Source organism: Pipistrellus hanaki, assembly GCF_964339955.1.
Source record: "Pipistrellus hanaki genome assembly, chromosome: 2".
Lineage (NCBI taxonomy): Eukaryota > Metazoa > Chordata > Mammalia > Chiroptera > Vespertilionidae > Pipistrellus > Pipistrellus hanaki.
This window is the reverse complement of record NC_140504.1, coordinates 121665281-121680597: the sequence shown is the minus strand read 5'-3', so window position 1 is coordinate 121680597 and position 15317 is coordinate 121665281.

Sequence of the window (15317 nt, the reverse complement as noted above, 5' to 3'; positions counted from 1 at the left end):
CTAAGCACCATTGGAGGAAAACACTGAATGACAATTCCATTCAGAAAGGTAGGGAAACCTAAGGTGATACTCGAATGTCAGGCAAAGACCAGCATCTTCTCTGAGTGTGAGTTGGGGAAGAAAAGGAGTTGGAAACCCTTGAGAATCTCAGAGGCTGCCTGGAATAGAGGAGATAGCAGGAGGCAGGGGGTCAGAGGATAAACCTCACGAGTGTCCAAGAGCACCAAGTACTGACTCATCTTGACCAGCCAAGCCCCGCAGTTGGGGGACCCATGCAGAGGGCAGGAGTAAACAGGGGCGCCTTTAAGTCTGGTTGTCCTAATTAGCCTCAGAGCCTGGCCGAGCAACAAACACAGACTCCATGCCTCGGCCCAATGTTGCCTCAGTGCCCGTTCCATCACAAGGCTTCCAGACCGCAGCTACTGTAGTCATGATCCTCTCCCGGCGGGGAGACGCGAACATTGTCAGAGCCAGATGACATCTGACAAATCAACCCAGTTTTTAAAGGATAGGGTTGTGCAAAGCCCTTTCAGATGTTGAAATTAATACATATCCTCCAACCCATTTCATAAATCACAGCTAATTCTTAAACTCTCCAAAGGCCCAGGCATCACAGGGCCTGTCCAGTGGTTAGAATTCTTGGAGCTAGTCAGGAATTTTCCCATAATCATGAGTTCTCCAAAGATGGAGGCTATTAATGAGGTTCCAACATCTTTGTTTTGTGTGTAAAATTCGAAAGCCCCCCTTAATTTTTGTGGAATACTGATGTATAGCAATTAAGAAGGAAAGTTATTCCTAAGAGATTAAAAATGGCTTGTTAAAAAAACAAAACAAAAACTACAACAAAAAACACCAGGAGAAAATAAAAAGCACTCTCATGGCATGTCTTCCATGAACAATCTTCTATTTCTGCCACTATTTAGACCCGAGAGAGAGGGAGATAAAAAAGAAAAAAAGTGCAAAAAGAACATGAAAAAAAAGCTTTCTGGGTTTTTGCACACTCTTCAGCAGAAGTCTCTTAGTCTGCTCTGATCCCTAAGGCCAATGTTCAGAGGCCTTTGGTGAACCAATGAGTCAACTTCTTATTCATTTTTCACTTTACATGGTTCAAGAGGCCCCTGAATTCACAGTGATCGGAGGGGTTAAGCTGGGACATTGGTGAGCCTCATTCAGAGTGCTGATTCTGAAATGGCAGTCCTTTCCTACAGTCCTTCAGGCAGGCAACAGGCATGCAGGGCCATAGATTTCTATTTGCATAAACCTAACCTCCTATTATTACAAGTTACATAAACCTTGCATCATAACCCAAGAAAAGCCTATTATTGAATTTATTGGATTTTACTGAGGATTCTAATCTGACAGTCTATTAAAAAAAAATCGAGCTTCATGACAGCACTGCCCAGGCCCTATGGCAAAGGTGTACATACCAAGATTTGAAATGCCATAATTTTTGAGAAGGTGACTTTCAACTCAGTACCTCATAATTTTTGCTTTGCTTGGATGGAGTTTTCAATGGCTGTAATTCTTGCCTTTCAATGATAAATTACTCTTTATCTAGCTTCATTAATATCAATTTAGTTTGGTGTGGTTTATTTGATCGACCCTGAAGTGTGTAGTGATTTCTTTTTGCATTAAGTTTATTTTTGGACTATAACTTTCCAATTACTAAACTAAGATATATGTATATTATGGTTTAACTATGACTCCCCCACACTCTCAAATGTATTTGAATGGTAACATCTCCACGTGATAAGTGCCAACTGTAATTTGTTCTATTTAAGTAATTTGCAACTTATTAGCAAGATACATATAATAACATCACTCCATTAGTTTTAGGTTTACTTGACATGGCTTTATAACTTGAAATCATATAAATAAATCCATATATTTTCATATGTAATAAATAATTCTTATATTTCTTATATCACCAGAAATAATTTCACTACAACTTGTTTCTCTCCAATTTTATATGATCAACGGAGAATGGGAATAGATAGCAGTCTAATAAGAAAACGTGTTTTTAATATTGTTTTTAATGAAATTTATGATTTACCCAAAAGACTGTAAATACTCCATATAACAAAACTTGAGAGCATAATCCTCCCCATTCTTACCACTGTACCCTCACTTAAGGCCTAAAGGGCTACCCTACATTTTCAGCTTGTTGGGACTATTCCCACAGTATAGTACCAGTAAAGGAAGAAATCAGAATTTAGCTTTAAATAATATTTTGCCTCATTACAAAAATAAATGCATGTCCATGCTCAATATTTTGGAAAATATAACAAAACCCAAAGGCAAAAATATTAATAAGCCAGTCATTTTACTACCCACTCAAGACATGTTAACATATTTAATCCGAATCCTTATTTTAAATAAATATAGGCATAAATATAGATTTTTATTACAAAATTAGAATTGTTTTGTATACTCTGTTCTGTAAGGTATTTTTCCTGAGGAATATATCAAGAACATTTCCCCCAGGTTATTAGATGCTATTTTCTAAGTCACATTTTTCATGGTTTTAAAATAAATGATGATATATTTAAACAGTTCTTCCTGGGTCCAAGATGTTGCTGTTATAAAAACAATATCATGCCATTATTGTAGCTAAATCTTTGCCCTCATCCATATTCTTTCTTCATGATTAATTTCTGAGACTGGGATCATTGAGGTAAAAGTCATAAATATTCACCAAGCTTTGAAGCATGTAGTCAAATGCCCTTCAGAAAGGGAATCAGTCTTTCTTGTGCTTCATGGAATATTGAGTGGCAGAAAGCCCAGTTTCCTGCCTCTCCTGGAAAGTCTGCCCTACAGCCAGGCTGAGGGAGAATTAGCCAGCCTGCTTTGTGAAGGCAGCTCTAAATAGTCCTGTCATGACCTTGACCTATATGGGCCGCCTTTACTTCATAGCCATTGTTGGGAATCTAGAATGCAGTGGGGAGGTTTCAGGGCTTGAAGGCAGGATGTCTGAATTCAGGTCCTGAGCCACACACTGACCCTGTGCCAAAATCAAGCAGATAATCTTCATATCTTTGAGTTTTGTCTCCTCACCTATAACATAAAGGATTTGTTCTAGATTATTTCCACAATGACTTAACAACTCAAAAATTACATAATTCTGTCATGTGTTTTAGACAAACCATCAATCTATCCCCCAGCACCAATAACTTTGTGGACTGTGGGCTTAATCTCTAAAAATTTCCAAGCCTAGGTCCCCTAACATTTTTTATCATGAGAGAGGATACAGATGACCTTTGAAATTAAAGTCATTTCCTGTTTCATAAATGCTATATGAGCTTTATCACCTTCAATTAATTATGTTCACAAATAACAATACTTTTGGAAACTATTTAAAAAACAGCTGCATACTTACATGGAATTCTTCTGCCATGGGGCACTCTAAAGTCTACATGTAAACATGCCATTTCATGCTGTTCTTCAGGATCATGCCCTGGAGCAGATGTGAGAAAAAAATATGTTGTTCTGGGCAGTGAGTTGTCCCAAGTCAGCAGCCAACTTACTCACCCTAAGCAGACACGTCATGTTCTTTAGTTTTCCCACCCAGCAAACAGCCCACAAATGATACAGCTTCTTAGCCAGATTGTAGTAGCAGTTTTTAGAAGGTGAATATGAGCCGAGATCAGCTTTTATGCTTTGCTATTTGTGGTAATTCATTATTATTACATAATACATAGATTCTCAGAGGTGGGTGAAGACAAAGATGTAACTGCTCAGGTTTGGATGGATCTCCCCATTGGCTTATCAACCATTACATGGCTTGTTCTGCAAATAGGCTTCTTACATTAAACAGAAGGAAAAACTTTTTAATCCTCTTTTAGCCAGGAGAACTATCATTTATTGAGAGCTTGCTATGTGCTAGGCACATGTGTCAAACACAAGGCCCGCGGGCCAAATCCAGCCCGCCAGGCCTTGCAATGTGGCCTGCACCGCGCTGTCATCACTGCACACCGCTGTCAGTTTATGACATTGTCAGTTTATGACTGTTCAGTAAACCATTCGGCCCGCGATTTAGGCTGGATTTTAGATTTTGGCCCCTTCTCTGATTGAGTTCGACACCCCTAGGGACTGGGCTAAACACTTTCCATACATTAGCTGATATCACGGAAAAAACTCTGAGTGCAAAGCACATTTATCCTGATTTTGAAGAGAAGGCAACTGAGCAGAAAGAAGCTGGATAATTTCCCAAAGTTTCACACATAGGGAATCCTGGTGTTGGGATGTGTATACAGGTCTGACTTCAATAATTGGTTTATAAATATTAAAAAGAAAGGATTTTAAAAAGAGAAAAAGTACTGCAAATTCCAAGGCAAAAACATTGGTGTCTGTGGATGAAATTTATTTGAGATTATTAGGTCTGTAGTACTTATTATTCTGGTTTATCTGTGTGAGTCTTGCCATGCTTTGATCAGCTATCAGACTATAATTTCTATATTAGCATATAAATATTTTAAACATTTAATCCTAAAAGTAACATTTGAACCCTTAGACCAATATTTCTCAAAGTGTTTGACCTCTGAATACAATTAAAAATAAACTTTATATTGATTCACTACACATCATATATATATGACATAATTTCATGAAATATTTCCTTTTACTATCCAGAATGTACCATTTTCTATTTTGTTCTATTTTATTTTAAATGATATTATGATGCAATAAGCTGACTCATGACCTATTAATGGGATCCATAGTTTGACACACTAAGCATTTGGCAAATATTATACATTGTTTGATTAATAGTGAACACTTGCTCAGAGTTAGTTGGAAATTCCTTCATATCTCTACTCTTCTCCATTCTTCTCCTCTCTAATGCTCACTCACCAAGAGAAAAATCCAATGCTGCATATCAAATACTTTAATTTTTCAAAACTCTCCTTCATTTCCTACTCCAAGGAAAGTCTGCCCTCTAATGATGCAAACACACTATTGATTTCAAAGACTTATCTCCTAACAAACAAACCAAAAGGATATTCTGAATGTAAAAGGGTGGAAAGGACATTCCTGTTCACTAGCTAGAAGAGAAACATACATTTAAAAAGTTAAAGTAAGGGAATCAGAGGCCCAGGGAGTCCCTGCTCCCACTCTCAGGTGGAGTGGCAAAAGGTAGCAGAGGGCTGATGTCTACATCTCAATTAGGACCGGACTTTCTCTGTGACTCCGAACTACCTTAGGACCTGCAGCATGGAACAAGGCATAGTGAGGGCAGCTATAAGCCAAGGACTGTGCATGGTGGCAGAAACAAAATCTAATCCATATGTTAAGAAAGTTCCTTTAATTTGGACTTATTGGAGCAGAGCAGGAAGATGAATTTAGCCTTGATTCTGAATATGTTGACCAAAATTATACCAGACAATTCTCCTAAGGAATTCCAAGAATTAAATTAATTACTGTGGAAATAATAATAATACTTCCTCTGTCTTTCAGTGAGGAAGGGCCAAGGAGGGCAGACTGCAAGTAAGAGCCTAATCTTCCTTGTCCTTTCACTTCCTGCTAAAGCACTCTGGCCCCTTTTCCTGGTCCTTTTTAAGTTTTATCAGACAGTGTTATAATAGTCTTTTTCCCTGTCGGTGGTCCTTTAACAACTATAACATTCTGAGTGATGAGAACAACCAAGTCCATCTTATTCATCGTTATATCCCAGGCTTATGTAGGTGAATGAATAAATAAATGAATGAATGAATGAATGTTTAAACATGCCTACACTGTGATAGGTGTATTTGGAAAAGAATTTTCACCTTCCTATTTCCCACCCCTCTTTCAAGATCCCGCTTACATATGATCTTTTATATAAATTAATCTTCAACTTGCCCAGAAAGAATCAGGAATTGCTCTGTTGGTCTCTCTTTCCATTTTGTATACGCCCTGCTTACAGGCACTAGATTTTTCAAGCACTTTTTTTGCTTTTTGCTTGATGATTTAACATCATGAAGAATAAATGACAAGTGTAAGTCGGTGTTAACTCCAGAGGCAGAATTCAGAAGTTGCTCTGTAACCCAGGGAACTAGCAAATCAGAACCCAGACCAAGTCTCTAATTGATTTACCGTGCTTTTCCCTGGGGTCACTGGGTTGCTGGGTGTCTGGGGCTATTTCCAAGGAGAATAACTTTTATGTATGTGATAGGCAGTACCATTTAGAAGGGACAACACCTGAACTACCCCTTCAAAAACATTTTATTTTAATCACAAAAAATCCCCTGGGATCATTTTAGCTGTTCTTATTTGATTTGGAACAATAGACACTCTTGAAAGAGATTTTATCAACTACCATTCTAATAGCAGGTATGCGGATGAAGGCATGTCTTAATTACTTAGAGGAAGGGGCATTTATCGGTACAATCCCCATGAAACTGAGTTAGCTGAGAAATATTCCATTGTGTAGCATCTACAGTAAATCTGACCTCTCTCAGCCCTTGCGCAGCAAGAACTTATCTATCTGGCCCCCCTCCCCCTCCCCCCCCACCAGAGCCTTAGAAAGGCAAAAGGAATTTGGTATTATCAATGTGCTAGTTTATCAGATATGAATTCATTTGTTTTTCTCAAAAAGACTTATCAGCATGAACAGAGCTGGCTGGCCCAAGTGTGAATTGTGCTCCAAATACCCTTTCTGAGTTCCCCGGAGCTCAAGAATGTTTTATCTCTCAGTTTATTTCCCCTGTTTGTTTGTGTTTTTTTAACTTCTTACCTACTGAGGTGCATTTCTGGGTCAGAATTCCTGTAAAGATGCATGGAATTCACTCAGGCCGTCTGGTGGTCAGTGTGCCGGGTAGGATTTCACCTTCTGTGGGAAAGCACTGGACACTTGGAAGTGAGATTAATTGCCTGGAGAGAGCTCCCAGGGCTGAGCAGTTGGGGCCCTGTCCCACACAGCTATTGTTTTCTTTCACGGGGCACAGTGGAAATGTCCAACATGAAAGGCAGGGCCAAGCCAGAAGCCTTGTGTGCTAAAGCAACACACCAACACACCGGAGAAAGAGAAGGGCTTCCTTGAGTCAAATCCCATTACCTGCCTCACCTCAACCTCTGAGGGGTCCTGCACATCCCACCATAGGTTGCTATGAGGCAGCCTAGCCAGGGCTGTATCCTTCCCAGACTCTTTGATGCCTGATGTTGATTCATCCTGTCCTCTGTTTTCAAGACATGCTCTCATTTTGCACCTCCTGGGCTAGAGAATCAGTCTCTTCTTCCCACAGTTCTCTCTTTCTAGATGTATATGGAGGCTTAATTCACGAGGACCTAGCTTTTTTTTTTTTTTTTTTTTTTTTTTTTTTTAATTCTCACCTGAAGATGTTTCTCATTGATTTTTGGAATTTATTTGTTGTCTAAAGTTTTACATGCCTTCTTTTTCCCTGCTTGCCCCCACCCCCAAGCCAGGATGGCCAAGTGGTCTAAGGCACCAGACTCAAGTTTTGCTTCCCACCCCAATTGATTTTTAGAGAGAGTGGTAGGGAGTGGGGAGGAGAGAAAAAGAGAGAGCGAGAGAAAGAGAGAGAGAGAGAGAGAGAGAGAGAGAGAGAGAGAGAGAGAGAGAGAGATATTTATTGTTGACGAGAGAGAGAGAGAGAGAGAGAGAGAGAGAGAGAGAGAGAGAGAGATGTGAAAGAGACATCAATTGGTTGCCTCCTGCATGCACCCTGACTGTGGTCAGGTATTGAACCTGCAATCCAGGTACACGCCCTTGACCGGGAATCAAACCTGTGATTCTCTGGTGTGCAGGCTGATGATTTAACCACTGAGCAACAATGGCTAGGTCAGGCCTGGCTCTTTTTAGTCCCTTAAATAAAAAACAAGACTCAACAATTTATTTTTAATTAATATTCATTGTTATTAATCTCAAGATACACCCATTTAAATAAAGGTGTCTTCAAGTCGTCATAATCTTTCTAAAGGTGAAACAAATTATACAAATATCAATTTAGATTTGTTACTGTAAATATTTAATGGTTTGAGAAAAAATAAAAGTTCTTCATGTCTGTGATTTTTGCTTTGGTTTATATAATCATAATTCTACATTTGTTTTTTTCCTGAGACTTGGGTCCACACATACATGACACATCTCATGAAGTTGAACCTGAGACAGGGTTATCAGGAAATGTTTGTAACCCACAGAAGTTCTTCCTCTCTTCAGGGCACTGTGTGGTTTTTAGCAACAATGTTGGTAAGGATTATCAAATCATTAGGATGCCTCTGAGTCCAAGACCAGACTCATATATCTAAGCAAGTTTATTCAGCCTTTCTTATGAAAACTTCCCAAGGAAGTGACTCCACAAACCTTTCTAATGAGGTCTTACGTGGTCTGAGAATGGCAGTTCAGCAAGAAAATCAAAGTGAAGGTCAGGACTAGCAAACCTGACAACTGTACGAAAGTGCACTTCTGGCTTAATACAAGCACAAGCTAGATGTCAGAAGTCCAGGTAGTCAAGGTAAAGGATGCACAACATATGGAATTAGATATCAGAGCAAAGAGCAGAGGTAGGGAGCCAGGGCAATCAGTCATAGGTTATTGGGAAGACGGGAATGTGAGGTCTAGGCAAGGGAAATGCTGAAAAGCTGAGGAAAAAGGTAAAACCACCTACACGCCGGTAATCCTGATATAAAACTGATTCTTAGACAAGGTCAATCATAAACAAGGTTGCTTATATGGTTTTTTAGGACAGAAAGGGGAAGCATGTCAGTGTTCCCCTGAACCATCCATAGCAGGGCAAGGACCCTAACCACAGCTACTTACCAACACCAAATTTCACCAGAATATGAACACTGTCTTGCCTCTTTTAGCCTTGTGAGAGGGCATACTCCTCAGTTTTCATTTTTATAAGCTGCCGAAGTCATTAACACCAAGTCCAGTTGTGCTCAGATGGTTCTAGAACAGCTGCTCTCTGAGTTCACAGCACCCTTTTAGTCCACTAAGCTGTGAACTGAGAGCTGGACTGCAAAAGCCATCAGCTGTCTCAGCTGAAGCAAAGCTCCTGCACCCACAGTAAGATGCTGAATAGATTTGTTTTCTTCTTTTTTTTTTTAATAGTTTTTTCTTTTTTTATTCATTTCAGAGAGAAGAAGGAAAAGGGAAAGAAAGAAATATCAATGATAAGAGAAAATCATTGATTGGTTGCCTCTTGCACGATCCCTATTGAGATTGAGCCTGCAACCCAGGCCTGTGCCCTGATCAATAATCAAACCCTGACCTCCTAGTTCATGGGTCCAGCTCAGTCACTGAGACACACTGGCTGGGCTAGATTTGTTTTCTTGAAGTTCACTTTTTTAAAAACATTTATTTTTATTGTTGACACTATTACAGATGAAGTTTACTGTTAAAGGAAGATAAATTTCTAATAAGGGCTAAGGTGACTCCTCTACAGATGTAGTCAAAACATAAATAGTCTCTTCTTACTTGAAAGCTAAAAGTCTGTATCATAGATTTAGGAAAAAAGAATGTCTTTTTAGTATAGATTTAAAACAATGTGGTAATTCTTTACATTGCCAAAAATTAAATTGGTTACTTATTAGTTTTTTTTTTAAATATACATATATTTTTTTTTATTGATTTTTTTACAGAGAGGAAGAGAAAGGGATAGAGAGTTAGAAACATCGATGAGGGAGAATCATCGATCAGCTGCCTTTTGCACACCCCCAACTGGGGATGTCTCCGCAATCAAGGTATATGCCCCTGACCAGAATCAAACACTGGGATCTTTCAGTCCACAGGCTGAAGCTCTATCCACTGAGTCAAACCGGTTTCAGTGACTTATTAGTTCTTGGTACTCCCTAAAAGGGGGTAAAAAATGACAAAAATTCTGTATGTGTCCTTTATTTTTATTTTCACAGTCACTAAAATATATGGAAATCCTGGTCATTTTCTATTGTCTGTTTTGATCAAAGGAAAGAAAATGTTAATGTCCTTGCTATATGTTTACTGTTAAGGAATATGATGACTCTTCCCTGTGATTTCTGAAGAACTTAAAAATAATTTAGATATTTTCTACATGACTCGTGATAAACTTGGAGCCCTTGAAAAACACCAATAATTAGTGCTGTTGGAGGTTGTCTGGTATGTCAAGGAGGACTTCAGCTCTCATGGAAAACACTGGACAAATAGTTGAATTGCCTGGAGATAGCTCACAGGTTTGGGCATCTGGGGCCCTTCTTCATGCAGCCATTGCTTTCTTTCTCTATCTGAGCACAATGGAAAATGTTCAACTTAAAAGACAGTGCTTGGGCCCAGCAGCCCTGTGTACTGAGCCAACATAGACAGAGTCAACTACCATACTCTAATCCACACATTCCTCATCGCACCTATCACTTTTATAGCACTTTTTTGTGACTACATCTGTCCATAGCCTGTATCTCTACCATCTCCCTTGCAGTCTATTAGTATTTGGTGAATGAAAGTGTACACAGTTAAACATTTCCACAGGATAAAGTCTAAAACCCATTCTTTTGTCATTCTGGGCTTGCTCCCTCTGCTAATTTAACCTCTTCACAATGCCCTGAACACACCTAATATACTTCCACCTCTAGGTCTTTACTCCTATCACTACCTTGCTAGGATACCCTAACATCTTCTCCAGTTGTTGAAATCCTACTCATTTATCAATATACAGTTTAAATTCAGCTTCCACCAGTAGGTCCCTTAACTGCCGGAGTTTGTTAGAATTTATCGGTAACACCTGTTTGACATTTAGTACTCCATGTTAATGTTTCCATTAGATTGTATATTGTCTCCTCACCTACATGTTAAGATTCATTTTTCTAAGAAACTTTTACTGAGCATCATGTGCAAATACAGTTGTAAAGAAAGAAAAATTAGATAAAGCCTTTAGCTTCAAGGATTTTTAAATTATCAAGAAAGCTCCTCCACATAACAAATTTCACAATATTACAACTGATTATAAATTAATTACCATTAAAAGATCTTTCTCTATAAAGAATGTAGAGGTAGCTTGCATCAAAACAATGAATGCAAGATTACATTTTAAAACTTAATACATAAAAAAACTTAATACATACACAATATCATAAAAAGTTGAATTTTGGCCAACCCAACAATGCTATCAAAATAAACTGTATGTCCTATAATTAGTGTCTCTATCTGAAAAGATCAGAAACAATAAAAAGCAAGACCAATTATTCAGCAGCCCATTGACCACTTGATTGCTCTACAAGAGCTTCTGGAGAGTAAGTTGTTGCACAGGGGTCTTCTTAGGGCAGACGAAAAGTAACCATGTGGTTCATTTTTGCAGTTATCTCAGTTATGTCCTGGAAATGTGTGACTTCAGGAAAGTCCTGCCAAGTTGTGTATGCAACTGATGATAATTGGTGCATGACCTCTTTCCTGAAAGCCTTTCTTGCTGATAAAAGAGTGGTACTAGTGGAGAAGAGGAAATAACTTAAAGACACCATCATCCCCATGAGTTTTTATTTTCTCTACTACCTTCAGGCCAGAGTTATATTGAGCCATAAGAGAGGGAAGTATCTGTGCTATCAATCCCTTTAAAGTAAGTATTTTCTGTGTGAAGTTTGGTAATAACTCTGACTAAATTGCTGCAGAAATTCTTTATTTTCACTGACAGAAACTTACACTTCAGTCATCCTATAAGATCTCTCCCCTTCTAAAAGATGGACAGATTGTTTTGTAAAGCGGGAATTGCTCCCAATGCTCATGCTTTCTAAAGTTGATATTACTCTCATACTATTTCAACTTCTCTACAGATATTCATAAAATGTCTTTTTCTTCAGTGGATTCATCCTATTATATTGCTTCCCTAAATCATTCTATGGCACCACTGGAATTTAATTCCCTCCTCCCCCAAATTGGTATCTCTATGACTCCACAGGTAGTTTACTTTTGGCTAGTTTTCTATAACAATAGAGAATAAATTAAATAAATTTTAATCTATATTACTTCCAATTCCTTGTCCATGAACTTATCCTCTCTAAAGACCATAGAAAATGTTTAAAGAGGATCCCATTATTAATTTTATCTTCATTTATACATTGAGTCATTTAGCTTAGATTTTTCCTAAGTATTTTCTACCTAGAGCCTTTTGATATTTCAGGAAATAAATTTATCAAAAGAGAATTCTTCTAGCCCTAGCCTGCTTTGTTCAGTGGATAGAGCATCTGCCTGCAGTCTGAAAGGTCCTGGGTTTGATTCTGATTGAGAGCATGTACCTCAGTTGCAGATTCTTCCCTGACCCAGACCCTGGTCAGGTGCATGCAGGAGGCAACCAATCGATGTGTTTCTCCCACATTGATATTTCTCTCTGTCTTTCTCTCTCTTTCACTCTTTCTAAAAATCAATGGAAAAATATCCTTGGGTAAGGATTAAAAAAAGAGAGAGAATTCCACATAACAAATTTCACAATATTACAACTGATTATAAATTAATTACCATTAAAAATCTTTCTTTTAATGGTAATTAATTACCATTAATTACCATTACATTTTCTGGAATTTTAAAGATGCATAGGTCTTCAAAATAAATATTTTCTATGTTGAAAGGGCAAATTATTTCTGATAAAATCTTTTGTCCTCTTCTCAAAACAAATGTATTGAGCTCTTCTAATAAGTCCTTGGTCCTTGAGTGAACCAAACCTCCCTTTTCATCTATAACAATAACCTGCAAATCGAACAAAGGGCCAAACAGCAAATGAACAGCCAACCAGTGGAATGACCGTGAGGGCTGAGGCAGCCAGGGCTGAGAAGGCCTATTCCTACATGAATTTTGTGCTTTGGGTCTCTAGTGTGTTATAAAACTACAATAGTTAAGTTTTATAAGAATTAAAATTATAACTAACTTATATTTTAACTAAGTTTAGAGATAATATGCAATATATTTTTCACTTGTTTATTTTTTTTCAACGAATATTTATTAATTATGTGCCAGACAATGTTCAGGCATTGGGACTGGATAAATAAACATAATGTTCTACCCTCCTAAACATACATTCTATTGGAGGATCACAGACATAAAACAGCTCAATGAAATACTAGATAGTATGTTGGATGGTGATAAGTGTCTAGGGATAAATAATAGAAGGAAAAAAGGTAAGAGTGGTTTGGGGGCCTAATAAAGATCTCACTAAGAAGGTAATAGTTGAAAAAAGGCCCAAGTAGGTCAGGGCCTCAACCATGTGAAAATCTGGGAAAACAAGTCTGAGGGAGGAGTTGCCTGACATGTTCTAGGAACAGGGGGGACAGCCAGCAGGATTTGTAAAGACAGGGAGATTATAGTTGATGACATTGGGAGGGTAGGGGAGGGTAGAGATCCTATAAAACTTTGAAGGCCACTGTAGGGGTGTGGACATGGGAAAGCAGTGGAGGGTGTGGAATGGCCCTAATTTCACAGTATTAGTATATTAAGATGAAACCGGCCTGGTATTTCCATTTAAAAGAGGGAAATATAATAGAGATGCCATTGAAATTAGGAGAAATTCTAAAGATAAAATTATAGGAAGGAAGACAATGAAAAGTAATTCCTTTTTACTCATTGAACAATGATTTTTAAATGTTTCTAGTACAAGTTTGCATAAGAACATACTACTCTTTTTTTCTTTTTCTCAGAAGCACCATTTTTAGCATCTATTTTGGTCACTTATTCCTATCAATACAAAAGTATTGAAAAATACATCCATATATGCACAGTTCATTATTTATGAATTATATATTTATATTTATATCACAGATGATACCTATAAAGAATAACTAATATGAAGAGAAGATAAGTGAAATATATTTAAAAGTAATTTTTATTTTCTTATTGTACTTTTATTTTGTTAATGGATTTATTGTTTTATTTATTAATGGTACCAAATAATTTTTAGCTCTCACTTAAAATATTATCAATAATGCTTTGGGGTCTTAGTTTTCAAATGTCTTCCTAAATGCAATGGTTGATATTTCAAGCCCAAGATATATACCCTTAAATGAGATTCCTAATTTGTAATCATAATGACTTTAAATCCATATATTAGTTTTCCTGATTCTTTAATTCCCAATTATTTATATTTCTTTTTATGTCAGATTATATATTTTTTTTTCTTCCAATTTGGTTTTTTAGAGTTTACATGGATTGCAGAAGAGTCAGCACCATCTTTTGTTTTCCTTTTGCCAGAATTATTAGTATTATCTTAATCGGTGATCTTTTTGCAGACATTTTTGTATGCCACTGAACCATGTGGTGAGGTTTAATTTAGTAAAGTCAAATAACATAACCTGCTTAACCAGACAAACACAAATAACAGTATGAGTCCCTATGAAGATAATCAGTGACCAAATGACTGTCATTCCTCAAGGATCCCTCATGGACCATGTGTGTTAAGGTACCTTTTTCATTCAAATTAAAGGCAACACAGTGAAAACCATATAGAGACCATGTAGTTTACTGTTTATTTCTCTTTAGATAAAACATAAAAGTAGTTCAAATTATATTCCTTTTATGCCAAAAGACTCCCAGGCTCACCATCAAAGGTAAGAATATCTCAATTTGGAGCTATCGGATGAGGAACAAAAGTGCTTCCAGGTGCAGCATTCTGGCACGTCTCATCATAGGGATATACTGGTATGTGACCTCATTCACCCTCATTATAGAGCCCTGTGTCCTAGGGGAAAAATTTTTATAGAAACACCCATCATAAAAGACAAAAAAAAATATATAGGATATTATATTATTCAGGAGTTGGATGGATAAACGTGGGGGCATTCAAAAAGACAAGAGTTGGTTTTAAGAATGTTAACAAAATCTGACAGGTGACTATTGAAGTGAGAACACATGAGAAAAGCACCAAAAATAGGAAGCAAAGGTATCAAACCAAAGGCCTACATCATGTGAAACCAAGAATTTAGTGATGTCCAGGCCTGCATGGAGGCCCAAGTAGCCTTGGAAAAATACAGTGATTAGACATGATGAGGCTGAGGACTAAAGTCCAGAGAGAGAGCTCTCCTGGAATACAGGCCACTCCTTGACAAAAGGCTCCAAATGGAGAGGGAGAGGCATGGTGACTAAAGTTTGGTTCTCACTACAGTATGGGGCACAGCACTCAGATTATCTTCCCAACTGCCCTCAAGGAGAATGAACTTGGTGACTAGAGAACTAGGGGACCAGAAAGAAATTAAAAATAGAATACTGGATTGCTGAAAGAACAATGAAAAACTAAGAACTCATTGCAGCTTGGTGTCCTAGGAAATAAAGTATGAAGGGATAATCTTTCCAGTTCAGTGAGTTGAGAAGAGCAGTAAGGATCATAGCAACATTATCACTAATGAGGAACGTGAGAAAGAATGCCAACCTCAAGGTT